The following is a 22,071-nucleotide window of genomic DNA, read 5'->3' as shown; positions in this document are numbered from 1 at the left end:
ATTATGAAATGTGTTAATCGAACATTGACAAAATATATTTCATTAGAAAATACTTTTATTTATGCATTAATATCAATAATTAACTATTAAATTAATTTTTTCATAATTATATAAAGAAATTTTATACTGATATAAGTATTTATATATTATAATATTTATTTTAAATATAAAAAAATTTATGACAAAATATATTATTAGAGTATTTGTTGAGATTAATATAAGATTATTTTAAATAAGAATTAATTTATATAATTATTAAAATATTATTAATTTTATGTTATGTAATTTTAATAAAAATAAATAATAATAATAATAAATATACAAATTTTTTAACAATTTAAATTTTATATGATCTAAATAATTTTGTTAAGTACGATATGAGAAATCATTGTAAGCTTCGTTAAGAAACTTTGTAATATAAAATAATAATAATAATATTAAATATATAAATAAATAAAATAAATTTGATATATATTTTTAGTTCATTCTGTGTATAAATCAAAGGATACCGAATAATTGGTAACGGATGCGATATATTATAGTATCGAGTATTAAAACATAATATATAAATTTATCTTGTTATTCAAATTTTTTGTTACTTAACTTATGTATTTAGAAAATTTATAATATTATTTATATAATTGACATAAAATCTTATAAATTGAAATTTTATTAATATGTATCAAAAGAAGAGAGTAACGTATTGATATAATATCAAAGGATACTGATTATTTAAATAACGAATACGTCATATATTGTTTGTGTAACGAAGTTCACTTGGCCATCTAGTTTAAAATAACATTTTCAATAGAAAGTTTATATGCTTTGTTTTTTTTTTTTCTTTAATTATTAAAAAAATAAATTGAAATTTAATTCAATCAAATTTTATAATAATTTTAAAAAAATTTTTCCTTTTAAAAAATATTTTGTGATGTTGTGATAATATGTATTAATACAAGTGCATCCTGATACTTTTATCTCTAGTAAAGGTATGAGTATCATGAACAGTTTTGTTATCTAATGATATTATTTTGATAATATTTTGTGTATATTCTTATAATATTTTGTCTAAATATCATCATAATACAATATTATTTTGATAATATTTTATGAATATTCTTATAATATGTTACCTAAATGTCATCATAATATGATGAATTATTTCCATAATAACATATAAAAAAAGAAAAAAAAAAAAAGAATCATTAATTTATAATTATTTAAATTGATTCTTTAAAAAAATATTATAATATATTATTTATAAAAATAATTTTTACTCTTATTTTAAATAAATTTGTGGCCTTTTATTAAAAGGCCTATGATCGATGTATTATTATTATAAAAATTAATGCAATGTTTTTAATTTATGCTTTCTTTTCAGTTTTCTTTGGTAATAACACTGCTTGAATGTTTGGTAATACACCACCTTGAGCAATTGTTACACCAGATAATAATTTATTTAATTCTTCATCATTACGAATTGCCAATTGTAAATGACGTGGAATGATACGTGTTTTTTTGTTATCACGGGCAGCATTACCAGCTAACTCGAGAACTTCTGCAGCCAAATATTCCATAACAGCAGCCAAATATACTGGGGCACCAGCACCTACTCGTTCAGCATAATTTCCTTTTCGTAATAATCTGTGAATTCTTCCAACAGGAAATTGTAATCCTGCTCGGCTTGATCTTGACTTTGCCTTTCCCTTTACTTTACCACCTTTACCTCGTCCAGACATAGCGAATAAATTTATTTAATTAATATTTTTTTTTGTAAATATAATCACACAGATGTGTACGTTACGGGGATTGTAACATAAATGTTTAAAATGTTATTTGGGTATTTTAATTTATAATATTTATAAAATATAAAACTTTAAAAATAAACCAATCACCTTATAGTATTATTTTTAGCCAATCAGAGAGTAGTATTCATTTTTATTGTTATATCCATCTTCGCGTATATAATACGCTAGTTGTATACACGACACGCTCATACATATACTGACTGGTGTTCTGTAACTATCTGTGTATATTAATTGTTTGTAACAATGCCACCAAAAACAAGTGGAAAAGCAGCAAAAAAAGCTGGCAAAGCTCAAAAAAATATATCAAAGAGTGATAAGAAAAAGAAGAGGAAGCGCAAGGAATCATATGCAATTTACATTTACAAAGTATTAAAACAAGTGCATCCTGATACTGGTATCTCTAGTAAAGCTATGAGTATCATGAACAGTTTTGTTAATGATATTTTTGAACGTATTGCTGCTGAAGCATCACGTTTAGCACATTATAATAAACGTTCAACAATCACAAGTCGGGAAATTCAAACCGCAGTTCGATTATTATTACCTGGTGAATTGGCAAAGCACGCTGTTAGTGAAGGTACTAAAGCTGTTACAAAATATACAAGTTCAAAATAAATAAATCGAAAATATTATTTAATTGATAACATAAAAATACATCAACATATAAAAACGGCTCTCTTTTTAAGAGAGCCATCAAATTTTTTAAATAAGAGTAAATTATTTTTATATATACAAAAAAATAAAATAAACAATTATTAATATCATATTTAATATAAAATTTTATATATTAATAGCTTGAATATATCTATTATTAGTATATCAATATTATTAATTTTAAATATAATAAAGGATATCGCGGAATATATATCGTAAATCAGTGTAATGCAAATGCATTACATTACCTTTATTATTTTCATTTTACATTTACTACTTGTTTATGTACGCTTATAATTATTAGAAAAATATTTTTAATAATTTTAAAAAATAAATGAAATAATAAAAATTTAATAATAAATTATTTATTGAAAGTATAAAAAATGGTATAGCAAAATCTTTATTTTCTTTGATTAAGGCGAAATGTTTTATTAGTTATAAATTCGATAATCTCCTATCGATACTTGTTACTCTTAACTTGTATATATAAAAAATATAATAGTATATTAATTTATAATAAAATTTTTTCAAAAATTCAATAAGTTATTGTAAAATAAAATAGATAATATACAAATTATAATTTATTATTGCAGATATATTACAATAAAAAAAAAAAAAATAAATAAAAATATTTGGTAATGTATGTTATAAACAAAATAATTTGTTGTAAACAAATTATATAATATGTTATATTTATTAACAAATTTATTTACTCTTATATAAATAAAATTAGTGGCTTCCCAAAAAGGAAAGCCTGTTTAAATTTATCGGATGTATTAAATATTCTTTAATAAATTTACTAAATATTTTAAGTAAATTATTATATTTTCTTAACCTCCAAAACCATACAAAGTACGACCTTGTCGTTTTAATGCATATACAACATCCATAGCTGTAACTGTTTTACGTTTTGCGTGTTCAGTATATGTAACAGCATCCCGAATAACATTTTCAAGGAATACTTTAAGTACACCACGTGTTTCTTCATAAATTAAACCAGAGATACGTTTTACTCCACCTCGTCGTGCTAAACGACGAATTGCAGGTTTTGTAATACCTTGGATATTATCACGCAAAACTTTTCTATGACGTTTTGCACCCCCTTTTCCAAGACCCTTTCCACCTTTTCCTCTGCCAGTCATTTTAATAAAAAATTATTTACAATATTTTAACGAACGGATAACACGTGTGTTAACCTCACAAGTATTGTAATGTATGTGAGCGCCGGTACAATTGTGCCTTTTTATATAAAGCATTAAAGATTTTTTAAGCCACGCCTATACAATTTGATTAGTCCATACTCTGATAGCTATCCAATAGGATATGACAACAAAAATTTTGAAATTTCATATAAATATAAATACAACACATTTATTTCGCATTTAAACATTTGACTTTGTAGTATCAAATTGTCGAATATAATTTTTAAAATTGTGTGTTTTTTTGTAAAAACATTATTATTTGAAAATGGCTAGAACCAAGCAAACTGCACGTAAATCAACTGGTGGTAAAGCACCAAGAAAACAATTAGCAACGAAAGCTGCACGTAAAAGTGCACCAGCAACTGGTGGAGTAAAAAAACCACACAGATATCGTCCTGGTACAGTAGCTTTACGAGAAATTCGTCGTTATCAAAAAAGTACTGAATTGTTAATTCGTAAATTACCATTCCAACGTTTAGTACGTGAAATTGCACAAGATTTTAAAACCGATTTACGTTTCCAAAGTTCAGCTGTTATGGCATTACAAGAAGCTAGTGAAGCCTATTTAGTAGGTTTATTTGAAGATACCAATTTATGCGCAATTCATGCAAAGCGTGTTACAATTATGCCTAAGGATATACAATTGGCAAGACGTATTCGTGGAGAACGTGCATAAGCGTTTTAAATGACAATTTAAAAAAAAAAAAAACAAATAAGAAATATTTTCGGTCCTATATATAGGACCAACATATATTATTAAATAAGAGTATATTATTTTTATTAAAAAATATATATATATATATATATATATATAAATTATTGAAATAAAATTAAACATTATTAAAATTTTGTTATAATTATAAGCGATTGCTATTTCTAAAAATAAATAAATTTCATAAAATTTATATTATTTTATATTCATTTGAAATATTAAAAAAACTTCTCGCTTTAAAGTAACCATGATATGAGTTATAAATGCAATAAAATTTTATACAAAAAATAATATTTATTTGTTGACGAATAATATAAAAGGTTTACATTTCTAAATAACATATATTTATATATGGTGTGTAAAAAAAAAGAAAAGAAGAAAAATAATTTATATTTTTAATATAAAAAGGCAACCGCACACAGTGTTCCCAAGCGGTCACCCATCCAAGTACTGACTGTGCCCAATGTTGCTTAACTTCGGTGATCGGACGAGAACCGGTGTTTTCAACGTGGTATGGCTGTTGCCAGTAATAAATGAAAATTTTTACAAATATATATTTTTCATAAATATCATTAATATTAAAGTATATTATTAAAATTTTCAATGAAGTAATCAATTTAAATATATACTTATTTATTATACCATATATTTTAAATAAAAATGCAACCGCACACAGTATTCTCAAGTGGCCACCCATCCGTGGTACTGACTGTGGCAAATGTTTCTTAACTATTATTTTATAAAATATTTATACAAAAAATAATTTACTCTTATCAAATATTAATTTGTGGCCTGTATTAAGGCCTATGTTATTTTCATTTTTTAGCAAAAATAATGAAATATTTCAATATATTATTAAAGTAACAGATCATTTCTTTTTTGGTGCTGCTTTTTTAATTTTTGTAGGAGATGATTTGGCAACAGAAGCTTTCTTAGCTTTTGGTGCTTTCGGTTTACGAGCAGGGCTACTTTTGGCAGCGGATTTTGTACTTTTTGCTGGTTTTGCTTTAACTGGTGCTTTTTTTGATGCCGCTGATGATTTTGCAGTAACTTTTTTAGCAGCAGTTGATGATGATGGAGTCGCTTTTTTTGCTTTAGGCTTTTTGGCTGCCAATGATGTAGTTGTGGCTTTCTTTTCTTTTGGTGCCCGTTTACTTTTAGCACTCTTTGCTGAACCTTTTGCTCCACTTTCTTTTTTGGATACTTTTGATTTAGCTGAAGAATTAGATGAAGCGGAAGCAGCCAATTTGAATGAACCAGATGCACCTTTACCTTTAGTTTGTACCAAGGCTCCCTCAGTTACAGCAGCTTTTAAATATTTTTTAATAAATGGTGAAATTTTATCAGAATCCACTTTATAATTTGCAGCTAAATATTTTTTAATTGCTTGTAATGATGAACCACCACGTTCTTTTAAATTTTTAATTGCGTTAACAACCATTTCTGATGTACGTGGATGTGTTGGTTTTGAATGTTGTTTTGTACGTTTAGCACCAGAAGCTGTTGCTTTTTTTGTTGGTGTTGTAGAAGCAGCAGTAACCGCAGTTGCTGCAACAGCTGTAGAATTTTCTTCGGCCATATTTTTTTACTTTATAAAAATAATGTATTTATTATAAATATTTAAATGATAAAATATAATAATTCTATCAAATAAAAAATAAAGGTTTTCAATTATATCATTATTCACAATAATATAAGTCCCTATGTAAGTCAAAGTACCATGTAGAAAACACATAAAAATTAAATAGTATTTCTAATTTACTGTCGTAGTAAACATGATTTATTTTTTCAATTTCTATAATATATAAAATAATAAATTATAAATTTAATAATAATATTTATTTTATAAATTAAAATATATTTAATTTTTTTATTAACAATTATTAATAAACATAGTTTAATATTAATTATTTCAATCATACAAAACAATAATATTTTTAAGGTAAACTTAAAAAGTATATATTTTTATTTTTTATTTAATATCGATTTATTATAAATTATTAGTATATAAATAATTAAAAAATTTAATATATAAATATATATATTATAGTATAAGATTTCATTTTTAGAAAAACTTTTTTTGTCAATAATGAAAACGTATTATTATGAAATGTGTTAATCGAACATTGACAAAATATATTTCATTAGAAAATACTTTTATTTATGCATTAATATCAATAATTAACTATTAAATTAATTTTTTCATAATTATATAAAGAAATTTTATACTGATATAAGTATTTATATATTATAATATTTATTTTAAATATAAAAAAATTTATGACAAAATATATTATTAGAGTATTTGTTGAGATTAATATAAGATTATTTTAAATAAGAATTAATTTATATAATTATTAAAATATTATTAATTTTATGTTATGTAATTTTAATAAAAATAAATAATAATAATAATAAATATACAAATTTTTTAACAATTTAAATTTTATATGATCTAAATAATTTTGTTAAGTACGATATGAGAAATCATTGTAAGCTTCGTTAAGAAACTTTGTAATATAAAATAATAATAATAATATTAAATATATAAATAAATAAAATAAATTTGATATATATTTTTAGTTCATTCTGTGTATAAATCAAAGGATACCGAATAATTGGTAACGGATGCGATATATTATAGTATCGAGTATTAAAACATAATATATAAATTTATCTTGTTATTCAAATTTTTTGTTACTTAACTTATGTATTTAGAAAATTTATAATATTATTTATATAATTGACATAAAATCTTATAAATTGAAATTTTATTAATATGTATCAAAAGAAGAGAGTAACGTATTGATATAATATCAAAGGATACTGATTATTTAAATAACGAATACGTCATATATTGTTTGTGTAACGAAGTTCACTTGGCCATCTAGTTTAAAATAACATTTTCAATAGAAAGTTTATATGCTTTGTTTTTTTTTTTTCTTTAATTATTAAAAAAATAAATTGAAATTTAATTCAATCAAATTTTATAATAATTTTAAAAAAATTTTTCCTTTTAAAAAATATTTTGTGATGTTGTGATAATATGTATTAATACAAGTGCATCCTGATACTTTTATCTCTAGTAAAGGTATGAGTATCATGAACAGTTTTGTTATCTAATGATATTATTTTGATAATATTTTGTGTATATTCTTATAATATTTTGTCTAAATATCATCATAATACAATATTATTTTGATAATATTTTATGAATATTCTTATAATATGTTACCTAAATGTCATCATAATATGATGAATTATTTCCATAATAACATATAAAAAAAGAAAAAAAAAAAAAGAATCATTAATTTATAATTATTTAAATTGATTCTTTAAAAAAATATTATAATATATTATTTATAAAAATAATTTTTACTCTTATTTTAAATAAATTTGTGGCCTTTTATTAAAAGGCCTATGATCGATGTATTATTATTATAAAAATTAATGCAATGTTTTTAATTTATGCTTTCTTTTCAGTTTTCTTTGGTAATAACACTGCTTGAATGTTTGGTAATACACCACCTTGAGCAATTGTTACACCAGATAATAATTTATTTAATTCTTCATCATTACGAATTGCCAATTGTAAATGACGTGGAATGATACGTGTTTTTTTGTTATCACGGGCAGCATTACCAGCTAACTCGAGAACTTCTGCAGCCAAATATTCCATAACAGCAGCCAAATATACTGGGGCACCAGCACCTACTCGTTCAGCATAATTTCCTTTTCGTAATAATCTGTGAATTCTTCCAACAGGAAATTGTAATCCTGCTCGGCTTGATCTTGACTTTGCCTTTCCCTTTACTTTACCACCTTTACCTCGTCCAGACATAGCGAATAAATTTATTTAATTAATATTTTTTTTTGTAAATATAATCACACAGATGTGTACGTTACGGGGATTGTAACATAAATGTTTAAAATGTTATTTGGGTATTTTAATTTATAATATTTATAAAATATAAAACTTTAAAAATAAACCAATCACCTTATAGTATTATTTTTAGCCAATCAGAGAGTAGTATTCATTTTTATTGTTATATCCATCTTCGCGTATATAATACGCTAGTTGTATACACGACACGCTCATACATATACTGACTGGTGTTCTGTAACTATCTGTGTATATTAATTGTTTGTAACAATGCCACCAAAAACAAGTGGAAAAGCAGCAAAAAAAGCTGGCAAAGCTCAAAAAAATATATCAAAGAGTGATAAGAAAAAGAACAAGGAATCATATGCAATTTACATTTACAAAGTATTAAAACAAGTGCATCCTGATACTGGTATCTCTAGTAAAGCTATGAGTATCATGAACAGTTTTGTTAATGATATTTTTGAACGTATTGCTGCTGAAGCATCACGTTTAGCACATTATAATAAACGTTCAACAATCACAAGTCGGGAAATTCAAACCGCAGTTCGATTATTATTACCTGGTGAATTGGCAAAGCACGCTGTTAGTGAAGGTACTAAAGCTGTTACAAAATATACAAGTTCAAAATAAATAAATCGAAAATATTATTTAATTGATAACATAAAAATACATCAACATATAAAAACGGCTCTCTTTTTTAAGAGAGCCATCAAATTTTTTAAATAAGAGTAAATTATTTTTATATATACAAAAAAATAAAATAAACAATTATTAATATCATATTTAATATAAAATTTTATATATTAATAGCTTGAATATATCTATTATTAGTATATCAATATTATTAATTTTAAATATAATAAAGGATATCGCGGAATATATATCGTAAATCAGTGTAATGCAAATGCATTACATTACCTTTATTATTTTCATTTTACATTTACTACTTGTTTATGTACGCTTATAATTATTAGAAAAATATTTTTAATAATTTTAAAAAATAATGAAATAATAAAAATTTAATAATAAATTATTTATTGAAAGTATAAAAAATGGTATAGCAAAATCTTTATTTTCTTTGATTAAGGCGAAATGTTTTATTAGTTATAAATTCGATAATCTCCTATCGATACTTGTTACTCTTAACTTGTATATATAAAAAATATAATAGTATATTAATTTATAATAAAATTTTTTTCAAAAATTCAATAAGTTATTGTAAAATAAAATAGATAATATACAAATTATAATTTATTATTGCAGATATATTACAATAAAAAAAAAAAAAATAAATAAAAATATTTGGTAATGTATGTTATAAACAAAATAATTTGTTGTAAACAAATTATATAATATGTTATATTTATTAACAAATTTATTTACTCTTATATAAATAAAATTAGTGGCTTCCCAAAAAGGAAAGCCTGTTTAAATTTATCGGATGTATTAAATATTCTTTAATAAATTTACTAAATATTTTAAGTAAATTATTATATTTTCTTAACCTCCAAAACCATACAAAGTACGACCTTGTCGTTTTAATGCATATACAACATCCATAGCTGTAACTGTTTTACGTTTTGCGTGTTCAGTATATGTAACAGCATCCCGAATAACATTTTCAAGAATACTTTAAGTACACCACGTGTTTCTTCATAAATTAAACCAGAGATACGTTTTACTCCACCTCGTCGTGCTAAACGACGAATTGCAGGTTTGTAATACCTTGGATATTATCACGCAAAACTTTTCTATGACGTTTTGCACCCCCTTTTCCAAGACCCTTTCCACCTTTTCCTCTGCCAGTCATTTTAATAAAAAATTAATTACAATATTTTAACGAACGGATAACACGTGTGTTAACCTCACAAGTATTGTAATGTATGTGAGCGCCGGTACAATTGTGCCTTTTTATATAAAGCATTAAAGATTTTTTAAGCCACGCCTATACAATTTGATTAGTCCATACTCTGATAGCTATCCAATAGGATATGACAACAAAAATTTTGAAATTTCATATAAATATAAATACAACACATTTATTTCGCATTTAAACATTTGACTTTGTAGTATCAAATTGTCGAATATAATTTTTAAAATTGTGGTGTTTTTTTGTAAAAACATTATTATTTGAAAATGGCTAGAACCAAGCAAACTGCACGTAAATCAACTGGTGGTAAAGCACCAAGAAAACAATTAGCAACGAAAGCTGCACGTAAAAGTGCACCAGCAACTGGTGGAGTAAAAAAACCACACAGATATCGTCCTGGTACAGTAGCTTTACGAGAAATTCGTCGTTATCAAAAAAGTACTGAATTGTTAATTCGTAAATTACCATTCCAACGTTTAGTACGTGAAATTGCACAAGATTTTAAAACCGATTTACGTTTCCAAAGTTCAGCTGTTATGGCATTACAAGAAGCTAGTGAAGCCTATTTAGTAGGTTTATTTGAAGATACCAATTTATGCGCAATTCATGCAAAGCGTGTTACAATTATGCCTAAGGATATACAATTGGCAAGACGTATTCGTGGAGAACGTGCATAAGCGTTTTAAATGACAATTTAAAAAAAAAAAAAACAAATAAGAAATATTTTCGGTCCTATATATAGGACCAACATATATTATTAAATAAGAGTATATTATTTTATTAAAAAATATATATATATATATATATATAAATTATTGAAATAAAATTAAACATTATTAAAATTTTGTTATAATTATAAGCGATTGCTATTTCTAAAATAAATAAATTTCATAAAATTTATATTATTTTATATTCATTTGAAATATTAAAAAAACTTCTCGCTTTAAAGTAACCATGATATGAGTTATAAATGCAATAAAAATTTTATACAAAAAATAATATTTATTTGTTGACGAATAATATAAAAGGTTTACATTTCTAAATAACATATATTTATATATGGTGTGTAAAAAAAAAGAAAAGAAGAAAAATAATTTATATTTTTAATATAAAAAGGCAACCGCACACAGTGTTCCCAAGCGGTCACCCATCCAAGTACTGACTGTGCCCAATGTTGCTTAACTTCGGTGATCGGACGAGAACCGGTGTTTTCAACGTGGTATGGCTGTTGCCAGTAATAAATGAAAATTTTTACAAATATATATTTTTCATAAATATCATTAATATTAAAGTATATTATTAAAATTTTCAATGAAGTAATCAATTTAAATATATACTTATTTATTATACCATATATTTTAAATAAAAATGCAACCGCACACAGTATTCTCAAGTGGCCACCCATCCGTGGTACTGACTGTGGCAATGTTTCTTAACTATTATTTTATAAAATATTTATACAAAAAATAATTTACTCTTATCAAATATTAATTTGTGGCCTGTATTAAGGCCTATGTTATTTTCATTTTTTAGCAAAAATAATGAAATATTTCAATATATTATTAAAGTAACAGATCATTTCTTTTTTGGTGCTGCTTTTTTAATTTTTGTAGGAGATGATTTGGCAACAGAAGCTTTCTTAGCTTTTGGTGCTTTCGGTTTACGAGCAGGGCTACTTTTGGCAGCGGATTTTGTACTTTTGCTGGTTTTGCTTTAACTGGTGCTTTTTTTGATGCCGCTGATGATTTTGCAGTAACTTTTTTAGCAGCAGTTGATGATGATGGAGTCGCTTTTTTTGCTTTAGGCTTTTTGGCTGCCAATGATGTAGTTGTGGCTTTCTTTCTTTTGGTGCCCGTTTACTTTTAGCACTCTTTGCTGAACCTTTTGCTCCACTTTCTTTTTTGGATACTTTTGATTTAGCTGAAGAATTAGATGAAGCGGAAGCAGCCAATTTGAATGAACCAGATGCACCTTTACCTTTAGTTTGTACCAAGGCTCCCTCAGTTACAGCAGCTTTTAAATATTTTTTAATAATGGTGAAATTTTATCAGAATCCACTTTATAATTTGCAGCTAAATATTTTTTAATTGCTTGTAATGATGAACCACCACGTTCTTTTAAATTTTTAATTGCGTTAACAACCATTTCTGATGTACGTGGATGTGTTGGTTTTGAATGTTGTTTTGTACGTTTAGCACCAGAAGCTGTTGCTTTTTTTGTTGGTGTTTGTAGAAGTGTTGTAGAAGCAGCAGTAACCGCAGTTGCTGCAACAGCTGTAGAATTTTCTTCGGCCATATTTTTTTACTTTATAAAAATAATGTATTTATTATAAATATTTAAATGATAAAATATAATAATTCTATCAAATAAAAAATAAAGGTTTTCAATTATATCATTATTCACAATAATATAAGTCCCTATGTAAGTCAAAGTACCATGTAGAAAACACATAAAAATTAAATAGTATTTCTAATTTACTGTCGTAGTAAACATGATTTATTTTTTCAATTTCTATAATATATAAAATAATAAATTATAAATTTAATAATAATATTTATTTTATAAATTAAAATATATTTAATTTTTTTATTAACAATTATTAATAAACATAGTTTAATATTAATTATTTCAATCATACAAAACAATAATATTTTTAAGGTAAACTTAAAAAGTATATATTTTTATTTTTTATTTAATATCGATTTATTATAAATTATTAGTATATAAATAATTAAAAAATTTAATATATAAATATATATATTATAGTATAAGATTTCATTTTTAGAAAAACTTTTTTTGTCAATAATGAAAACGTATTATTATGAAATGTGTTAATCGAACATTGACAAAATATATTTCATTAGAAAATACTTTTATTTATGCATTAATATCAATAATTAACTATTAAATTAATTTTTTCATAATTATATAAAGAAATTTTATACTGATATAAGTATTTATATATTATAATATTTATTTTAAATATAAAAAAATTTATGACAAAATATATTATTAGAGTATTTGTTGAGATTAATATAAGATTATTTTAAATAAGAATTAATTTATATAATTATTAAAATATTATTAATTTTATGTTATGTAATTTTAATAAAAATAAATAATAATAATAATAAATATACAAATTTTTTAACAATTTAAATTTTATATGATCTAAATAATTTTGTTAAGTACGATATGAGAAATCATTGTAAGCTTCGTTAAGAAACTTTGTAATATAAAATAATAATAATAATATTAAATATATAAATAAATAAAATAAATTTGATATATATTTTTAGTTCATTCTGTGTATAAATCAAAGGATACCGAATAATTGGTAACGGATGCGATATATTATAGTATCGAGTATTAAAACATAATATATAAATTTATCTTGTTATTCAAATTTTTTGTTACTTAACTTATGTATTTAGAAAATTTATAATATTATTTATATAATTGACATAAAATCTTATAAATTGAAATTTTATTAATATGTATCAAAAGAAGAGAGTAACGTATTGATATAATATCAAAGGATACTGATTATTTAAATAACGAATACGTCATATATTGTTTGTGTAACGAAGTTCACTTGGCCATCTAGTTTAAAATAACATTTTCAATAGAAAGTTTATATGCTTTGTTTTTTTTTTTTCTTTAATTATTAAAAAAATAAATTGAAATTTAATTCAATCAAATTTTATAATAATTTTAAAAAAATTTTTCCTTTTAAAAAATATTTTGTGATGTTGTGATAATATGTATTAATACAAGTGCATCCTGATACTTTTATCTCTAGTAAAGGTATGAGTATCATGAACAGTTTTGTTATCTAATGATATTATTTTGATAATATTTTGTGTATATTCTTATAATATTTTGTCTAAATATCATCATAATACAATATTATTTTGATAATATTTTATGAATATTCTTATAATATGTTACCTAAATGTCATCATAATATGATGAATTATTTCCATAATAACATATAAAAAAAAAAAAAAAAAAAAAGAATCATTAATTTATAATTATTTAAATTGATTCTTTAAAAAAATATTATAATATATTATTTATAAAAATAATTTTTACTCTTATTTTAAATAAATTTGTGGCCTTTTATTAAAAGGCCTATGATCGATGTATTATTATTATAAAAATTAATGCAATGTTTTTAATTTATGCTTTCTTTTCAGTTTTCTTTGGTAATAACACTGCTTGAATGTTTGGTAATACACCACCTTGAGCAATTGTTACACCAGATAATAATTTATTTAATTCTTCATCATTACGAATTGCCAATTGTAAATGACGTGGAATGATACGTGTTTTTTTGTTATCACGGGCAGCATTACCAGCTAACTCGAGAACTTCTGCAGCCAAATATTCCATAACAGCAGCCAAATATACTGGGGCACCAGCACCTACTCGTTCAGCATAATTTCCTTTTCGTAATAATCTGTGAATTCTTCCAACAGGAAATTGTAATCCTGCTCGGCTTGATCTTGACTTTGCCTTTCCCTTTACTTTACCACCTTTACCTCGTCCAGACATAGCGAATAAATTTATTTAATTAATATTTTTTTTTGTAAATATAATCACACAGATGTGTACGTTACGGGGATTGTAACATAAATGTTTAAAATGTTATTTGGGTATTTTAATTTATAATATTTATAAAATATAAAACTTTAAAAATAAACCAATCACCTTATAGTATTATTTTTAGCCAATCAGAGAGTAGTATTCATTTTTATTGTTATATCCATCTTCGCGTATATAATACGCTAGTTGTATACACGACACGCTCATACATATACTGACTGGTGTTCTGTAACTATCTGTGTATATTAATTGTTTGTAACAATGCCACCAAAAACAAGTGGAAAAGCAGCAAAAAAAGCTGGCAAAGCTCAAAAAAATATATCAAAGAGTGATAAGAAAAAGAAGAGGAAGCGCAAGGAATCATATGCAATTTACATTTACAAAGTATTAAAACAAGTGCATCCTGATACTGGTATCTCTAGTAAAGCTATGAGTATCATGAACAGTTTTGTTAATGATATTTTTGAACGTATTGCTGCTGAAGCATCACGTTTAGCACATTATAATAAACGTTCAACAATCACAAGTCGGGAAATTCAAACCGCAGTTCGATTATTATTACCTGGTGAATTGGCAAAGCACGCTGTTAGTGAAGGTACTAAAGCTGTTACAAAATATACAAGTTCAAAATAAATAAATCGAAAATATTATTTAATTGATAACATAAAAATACATCAACATATAAAAACGGCTCTCTTTTTAAGAGAGCCATCAAATTTTTTAAATAAGAGTAAATTATTTTTATATATACAAAAAAATAAAATAAACAATTATTAATATCATATTTAATATAAAATTTTATATATTAATAGCTTGAATATATCTATTATTAGTATATCAATATTATTAATTTTAAATATAATAAAGGATATCGCGGAATATATATCGTAAATCAGTGTAATGCAAATGCATTACATTACCTTTATTATTTTCATTTTACATTTACTACTTGTTTATGTACGCTTATAATTATTAGAAAAATATTTTTAATAATTTTAAAAAATAAATGAAATAATAAAAATTTAATAATAAATTATTTATTGAAAGTATAAAAAATGGTATAGCAAAATCTTTATTTTCTTTGATTAAGGCGAAATGTTTTATTAGTTATAAATTCGATAATCTCCTATCGATACTTGTTACTCTTAACTTGTATATATAAAAAATATAATAGTATATTAATTTATAATAAAATTTTTTCAAAAATTCAATAAGTTATTGTAAAATAAAATAGATAATATACAAATTATAATTTATTATTGCAGATATATTACAATAAAAAAAAAAAAAATAAATAAAAATATTTGGTAATGTATGTTATAAACAAAATAATTTGTTGTAAACAAATTATATAATATGTTATATTTATTAACAAATTTATTTACTCTTATATAAATAAAATTAGTGGCTTCCCAAAAAGGAAAGCCTGTTTAAATTTATCGGATGTATTAAATATTCTTTAATAAATTTACTAAATATTTTAAGTAAATTATTATATTTTCTTAACCTCCAAAACCATACAAAGTACGACCTTGTCGTTTTAATGCATATACAACATCCATAGCTGTAACTGTTTTACGTTTTGCGTGTTCAGTATATGTAACAGCATCCCGAATAACATTTTCAAGGAATACTTTAAGTACACCACGTGTTTCTTCATAAATTAAACCAGAGATACGTTTTACTCCACCTCGTCGTGCTAAACGACGAATTGCAGGTTTTGTAATACCTTGGATATTATCACGCAAAACTTTTCTATGACGTTTTGCACCCCCTTTTCCAAGACCCTTTCCACCTTTTCCTCTGCCAGTCATTTTAATAAAAAATTATTTACAATATTTTAACGAACGGATAACACGTGTGTTAACCTCACAAGTATTGTAATGTATGTGAGCGCCGGTACAATTGTGCCTTTTTATATAAAGCATTAAAGATTTTTTAAGCCACGCCTATACAATTTGATTAGTCCATACTCTGATAGCTATCCAATAGGATATGACAACAAAAATTTTGAAATTTCATATAAATATAAATACAACACATTTATTTCGCATTTAAACATTTGACTTTGTAGTATCAAATTGTCGAATATAATTTTTAAAATTGTGTGTTTTTTTGTAAAAACATTATTATTTGAAAATGGCTAGAACCAAGCAAACTGCACGTAAATCAACTGGTGGTAAAGCACCAAGAAAACAATTAGCAACGAAAGCTGCACGTAAAAGTGCACCAGCAACTGGTGGAGTAAAAAAACCACACAGATATCGTCCTGGTACAGTAGCTTTACGAGAAATTCGTCGTTATCAAAAAAGTACTGAATTGTTAATTCGTAAATTACCATTCCAACGTTTAGTACGTGAAATTGCACAAGATTTTAAAACCGATTTACGTTTCCAAAGTTCAGCTGTTATGGCATTACAAGAAGCTAGTGAAGCCTATTTAGTAGGTTTATTTGAAGATACCAATTTATGCGCAATTCATGCAAAGCGTGTTACAATTATGCCTAAGGATATACAATTGGCAAGACGTATTCGTGGAGAACGTGCATAAGCGTTTTAAATGACAATTTAAAAAAAAAAAAAACAAATAAGAAATATTTTCGGTCCTATATATAGGACCAACATATATTATTAAATAAGAGTATATTATTTTTATTAAAAAATATATATATATATATATATATATATAAATTATTGAAATAAAATTAAACATTATTAAAATTTTGTTATAATTATAAGCGATTGCTATTTCTAAAAATAAATAAATTTCATAAAATTTATATTATTTTATATTCATTTGAAATATTAAAAAAACTTCTCGCTTTAAAGTAACCATGATATGAGTTATAAATGCAATAAAATTTTATACAAAAAATAATATTTATTTGTTGACGAATAATATAAAAGGTTTACATTTCTAAATAACATATATTTATATATGGTGTGTAAAAAAAAAGAAAAGAAGAAAAATAATTTATATTTTTAATATAAAAAGGCAACCGCACACAGTGTTCCCAAGCGGTCACCCATCCAAGTACTGACTGTGCCCAATGTTGCTTAACTTCGGTGATCGGACGAGAACCGGTGTTTTCAACGTGGTATGGCTGTTGCCAGTAATAAATGAAAATTTTTACAAATATATATTTTTCATAAATATCATTAATATTAAAGTATATTATTAAAATTTTCAATGAAGTAATCAATTTAAATATATACTTATTTATTATACCATATATTTTAAATAAAAATGCAACCGCACACAGTATTCTCAAGTGGCCACCCATCCGTGGTACTGACTGTGGCAAATGTTTCTTAACTATTATTTTATAAAATATTTATACAAAAAATAATTTACTCTTATCAAATATTAATTTGTGGCCTGTATTAAGGCCTATGTTATTTTCATTTTTTAGCAAAAATAATGAAATATTTCAATATATTATTAAAGTAACAGATCATTTCTTTTTTGGTGCTGCTTTTTTAATTTTTGTAGGAGATGATTTGGCAACAGAAGCTTTCTTAGCTTTTGGTGCTTTCGGTTTACGAGCAGGGCTACTTTTGGCAGCGGATTTTGTACTTTTTGCTGGTTTTGCTTTAACTGGTGCTTTTTTTGATGCCGCTGATGATTTTGCAGTAACTTTTTTAGCAGCAGTTGATGATGATGGAGTCGCTTTTTTTGCTTTAGGCTTTTTGGCTGCCAATGATGTAGTTGTGGCTTTCTTTTCTTTTGGTGCCCGTTTACTTTTAGCACTCTTTGCTGAACCTTTTGCTCCACTTTCTTTTTTGGATACTTTTGATTTAGCTGAAGAATTAGATGAAGCGGAAGCAGCCAATTTGAATGAACCAGATGCACCTTTACCTTTAGTTTGTACCAAGGCTCCCTCAGTTACAGCAGCTTTTAAATATTTTTTAATAAATGGTGAAATTTTATCAGAATCCACTTTATAATTTGCAGCTAAATATTTTTTAATTGCTTGTAATGATGAACCACCACGTTCTTTTAAATTTTTAATTGCGTTAACAACCATTTCTGATGTACGTGGATGTGTTGGTTTTGAATGTTGTTTTGTACGTTTAGCACCAGAAGCTGTTGCTTTTTTTGTTGGTGTTGTAGAAGCAGCAGTAACCGCAGTTGCTGCAACAGCTGTAGAATTTTCTTCGGCCATATTTTTTTACTTTATAAAAATAATGTATTTATTATAAATATTTAAATGATAAAATATAATAATTCTATCAAATAAAAAATAAAGGTTTTCAATTATATCATTATTCACAATAATATAAGTCCCTATGTAAGTCAAAGTACCATGTAGAAAACACATAAAAATTAAATAGTATTTCTAATTTACTGTCGTAGTAAACATGATTTATTTTTTCAATTTCTATAATATATAAAATAATAAATTATAAATTTAATAATAATATTTATTTTATAAATTAAAATATATTTAATTTTTTTATTAACAATTATTAATAAACATAGTTTAATATTAATTATTTCAATCATACAAAACAATAATATTTTTAAGGTAAACTTAAAAAGTATATATTTTTATTTTTTATTTAATATCGATTTATTATAAATTATTAGTATATAAATAATTAAAAAATTTAATATATAAATATATATATTATAGTATAAGATTTCATTTTTAGAAAAACTTTTTTTGTCAATAATGAAAACGTATTATTATGAAATGTGTTAATCGAACATTGACAAAATATATTTCATTAGAAAATACTTTTATTTATGCATTAATATCAATAATTAACTATTAAATTAATTTTTTCATAATTATATAAAGAAATTTTATACTGATATAAGTATTTATATATTATAATATTTATTTTAAATATAAAAAAATTTATGACAAAATATATTATTAGAGTATTTGTTGAGATTAATATAAGATTATTTTAAATAAGAATTAATTTATATAATTATTAAAATATTATTAATTTTATGTTATGTAATTTTAATAAAAATAAATAATAATAATAATAAATATACAAATTTTTTAACAATTTAAATTTTATATGATCTAAATAATTTTGTTAAGTACGATATGAGAAATCATTGTAAGCTTCGTTAAGAAACTTTGTAATATAAAATAATAATAATAATATTAAATATATAAATAAATAAAATAAATTTGATATATATTTTTAGTTCATTCTGTGTATAAATCAAAGGATACCGAATAATTGGTAACGGATGCGATATATTATAGTATCGAGTATTAAAACATAATATATAAATTTATCTTGTTATTCAAATTTTTTGTTACTTAACTTATGTATTTAGAAAATTTATAATATTATTTATATAATTGACATAAAATCTTATAAATTGAAATTTTATTAATATGTATCAAAAGAAGAGAGTAACGTATTGATATAATATCAAAGGATACTGATTATTTAAATAACGAATACGTCATATATTGTTTGTGTAACGAAGTTCACTTGGCCATCTAGTTTAAAATAACATTTTCAATAGAAAGTTTATATGCTTTGTTTTTTTTTTTTCTTTAATTATTAAAAAAATAAATTGAAATTTAATTCAATCAAATTTTATAATAATTTTAAAAAAATTTTTCCTTTTAAAAAATATTTTGTGATGTTGTGATAATATGTATTAATACAAGTGCATCCTGATACTTTTATCTCTAGTAAAGGTATGAGTATCATGAACAGTTTTGTTATCTAATGATATTATTTTGATAATATTTTGTGTATATTCTTATAATATTTTGTCTAAATATCATCATAATACAATATTATTTTGATAATATTTTATGAATATTCTTATAATATGTTACCTAAATGTCATCATAATATGATGAATTATTTCCATAATAACATATAAAAAAAGAAAAAAAAAAAAAGAATCATTAATTTATAATTATTTAAATTGATTCTTTAAAAAAATATTATAATATATTATTTATAAAAATAATTTTTACTCTTATTTTAAATAAATTTGTGGCCTTTTATTAAAAGGCCTATGATCGATGTATTATTATTATAAAAATTAATGCAATGTTTTTAATTTATGCTTTCTTTTCAGTTTTCTTTGGTAATAACACTGCTTGAATGTTTGGTAATACACCACCTTGAGCAATTGTTACACCAGATAATAATTTATTTAATTCTTCATCATTACGAATTGCCAATTGTAAATGACGTGGAATGATACGTGTTTTTTTGTTATCACGGGCAGCATTACCAGCTAACTCGAGAACTTCTGCAGCCAAATATTCCATAACAGCAGCCAAATATACTGGGGCACCAGCACCTACTCGTTCAGCATAATTTCCTTTTCGTAATAATCTGTGAATTCTTCCAACAGGAAATTGTAATCCTGCTCGGCTTGATCTTGACTTTGCCTTTCCCTTTACTTTACCACCTTTACCTCGTCCAGACATAGCGAATAAATTTATTTAATTAATATTTTTTTTTGTAAATATAATCACACAGATGTGTACGTTACGGGGATTGTAACATAAATGTTTAAAATGTTATTTGGGTATTTTAATTTATAATATTTATAAAATATAAAACTTTAAAAATAAACCAATCACCTTATAGTATTATTTTTAGCCAATCAGAGAGTAGTATTCATTTTTATTGTTATATCCATCTTCGCGTATATAATACGCTAGTTGTATACACGACACGCTCATACATATACTGACTGGTGTTCTGTAACTATCTGTGTATATTAATTGTTTGTAACAATGCCACCAAAAACAAGTGGAAAAGCAGCAAAAAAAGCTGGCAAAGCTCAAAAAAATATATCAAAGAGTGATAAGAAAAAGAAGAGGAAGCGCAAGGAATCATATGCAATTTACATTTACAAAGTATTAAAACAAGTGCATCCTGATACTGGTATCTCTAGTAAAGCTATGAGTATCATGAACAGTTTTGTTAATGATATTTTTGAACGTATTGCTGCTGAAGCATCACGTTTAGCACATTATAATAAACGTTCAACAATCACAAGTCGGGAAATTCAAACCGCAGTTCGATTATTATTACCTGGTGAATTGGCAAAGCACGCTGTTAGTGAAGGTACTAAAGCTGTTACAAAATATACAAGTTCAAAATAAATAAATCGAAAATATTATTTAATTGATAACATAAAAATACATCAACATATAAAAACGGCTCTCTTTTTAAGAGAGCCATCAAATTTTTTAAATAAGAGTAAATTATTTTTATATATACAAAAAAATAAAATAAACAATTATTAATATCATATTTAATATAAAATTTTATATATTAATAGCTTGAATATATCTATTATTAGTATATCAATATTATTAATTT

At 23.8% G+C, this 22,071-nt stretch overlaps 3 non-coding genes across 3 annotated transcripts; all 3 read right to left on the bottom strand.

The window, feature by feature from the left end:
• Positions 1 to 4,782: 4,782 nt before the first annotated feature.
• Positions 4,783 to 4,901, bottom strand: LOC123303512. The gene has a single exon (XR_006535628.1). It is a non-coding gene; the product is annotated as a 5S ribosomal RNA (ribosomal RNA).
• Positions 4,902 to 11,246: 6,345 nt separating this feature from the next.
• LOC123303511 lies at positions 11,247 to 11,365 on the bottom strand. Its single transcript, XR_006535627.1, has one exon. It is a non-coding gene; the product is annotated as a 5S ribosomal RNA (ribosomal RNA).
• A 6,367-nt stretch (positions 11,366 to 17,732) lies between these two features.
• LOC123303509 lies at positions 17,733 to 17,851 on the bottom strand. Its single transcript, XR_006535626.1, has one exon. It is a non-coding gene; the product is annotated as a 5S ribosomal RNA (ribosomal RNA).
• Positions 17,852 to 22,071: the final 4,220 nt, after the last annotated feature.

This window comes from Chrysoperla carnea (assembly GCF_905475395.1).
Source record: "Chrysoperla carnea chromosome X unlocalized genomic scaffold, inChrCarn1.1 SUPER_X_unloc_1, whole genome shotgun sequence".
Lineage (NCBI taxonomy): Eukaryota > Metazoa > Arthropoda > Insecta > Neuroptera > Chrysopidae > Chrysoperla > Chrysoperla carnea.
Note: the sequence above shows the minus strand (reverse complement) of the source record. Positions and strands in the feature narration are given on the sequence as shown.